Source organism: Pyxicephalus adspersus, chromosome Z (genome assembly GCF_032062135.1).
Source record: "Pyxicephalus adspersus chromosome Z, UCB_Pads_2.0, whole genome shotgun sequence".
In the NCBI taxonomy this organism is placed as follows: Eukaryota; Metazoa; Chordata; class Amphibia; order Anura; family Pyxicephalidae; genus Pyxicephalus; species Pyxicephalus adspersus.
This window is the reverse complement of record NC_092871.1, coordinates 44,462,215-44,464,050: the sequence shown is the minus strand read 5'-3', so window position 1 is coordinate 44,464,050 and position 1,836 is coordinate 44,462,215. Positions and strand designations below refer to the sequence as shown.

The 1,836-nt window shown below is 38.5% G+C and overlaps 1 long non-coding RNA gene across 1 annotated transcript; it reads left to right on the top strand.

The window, feature by feature from the left end:
- The first annotated feature begins 758 nt into the window (after positions 1-758).
- On the top strand, positions 759-1,656 carry LOC140343634 (uncharacterized). Its single transcript, XR_011923385.1, has 3 exons — positions 759-869; positions 1,223-1,433; positions 1,530-1,656. It is a non-coding gene; the product is annotated as an uncharacterized lncRNA (long non-coding RNA).
- The last annotated feature ends 180 nt before the right edge of the window (positions 1,657-1,836 follow it).

Sequence of the window (1,836 nt, the reverse complement as noted above, 5' to 3'; positions counted from 1 at the left end):
GTGCAGCTTAAAAAAGCCATGAGCAATGGAACCATGCCACTGCTTCTAAATGTGTCTGAAGAGCATTCCCAGGATTATCTCTAGTGACTAGCAACCAGACTGGCAATCTTCTAGCAGAGAGACCTTGGCAAAGTATTGTCTTGGAAATAGCTAATACAGAAACCATCCAGAGGCAACAAAAGGCTGCTAGAGCCCTGTATATTGCATTTGTTTGTAAAGAAGTTTTACATTTCCATTGTATGAACTATAATGGAAGTCTTGTCTCACTACCTCTAGTAACCAGATTGGTTCCTTCATATATCTAATATAAAATGCACACTGAGCTTTCCTTTTATTCTAGTGTGCACCTGCTGTAGTGATATAAATCAGAGACAAAAGAAAGTGGGAATGAGAGACAGACAGATTTTTGTTTATTTATGTATATTGTTTTCTCTTATATATACTTTCTGAGACTTTGGTTCTAATAAAGCAGGCCTGAAGCAATAAGATGGGCGAAGGGCCTCATGACAGGAGGAGTAGAGGAGGCTGAGCGTTGGGGGTTAAAAGTTCAAGTAAGGAGGCCGGAGGAAGGAGGAGGGTTTGAAGGGGCCTCTGGACAGGGGAGTATAGAAGGCTAAAGCTACGTACACACTTCCAATAATTATCGTTGGTAAACGAACGACGAACGATCCTGCACGATATCTACGAACGATCGTATAGCACCGATCCTGTACATACAGATAACGACACACAGTTTCTACAAAGGAAGAAATCCTGTCCAAACTGGAGGCATTGGAGCAGCGATGGAAAGAGGTGGGCCAGACGAAGCGCGAGGCAAGAAGCGAGCTGCGGGCATTGAAAAGGATAATCAAAAAAAAATTGTAAAAAAGGTTAATATTTTTTTTTTATTTGCAAAATTTTTTACACTCTGATAATTTTTGGGTAAAGAATTGGTGTGTGTTGAAATAATTATACTTGACTGACAGGTAAGTAACTTTGAACTAAACAGGATAAAGTGCAGCAGTGGAACAGGATGAAGAACTCCGCTGGAAGAAACAGGATGAAGTGCCGCAGTGGAAAAGGATGAAGAACTCCGCTGGAAGAAACAGGATGAAGTGCCACAGTGGAACAGGCTAAAGAACTCCGCTGGAACCAATAAATACATTAATAGGATATAATAAATATGACACACGTAGATTAATTTACATATAGTGTAAATATGTATTTTTTTTTTATTTTGCAGAGTTGATACTGGTTTACAGCAGAAGAGGAGGTATTCCAGTCTGTGGTGGAAATTGAGCCACGTATGTACCCAACTTTCAGAGAGGTAGGTTGCATATAATTGATGTGTCGATGAAATTTTTAATATTTTTTTTTGGCTCTTATTACAGTATCAGAGGGAGAGCCAGAAAGTCCTGAGACAGGCACGTCAGGGCCGGTGGCAAAAAGTGTTGGTAAGCATTCATATCTTGTTTATGTGAAATGTCTCATATCCATGTGTCGGCCTCACAATATATGTGTACCTAATATTCTTTTTTATTCCTACACAGGTTTTGATAGATAAAGAAGAAAGGAAATTTAGGAGAAAATGGAGGTGATGTAGCACCGAAGTGGCCAAGACAGTTCCCGAGGCGAGAAGTGAGCTGCGGGCATTCCAAAAATGTAAAAATAAATAAATTTAGCAAAAAAATAAATATTTATATCTTTTCATTTTATACATTTTTACAATGTATTTTGTAATTGTATTACAATGTATTTAATTTGAAAAAAATTTGTGTGTGTTCCTTCAATTATTTATACTTGACTGGCAGGTAAGTAAATTTGAGCTAAACAGGATGAAGTGCCGCAGTGGAACAG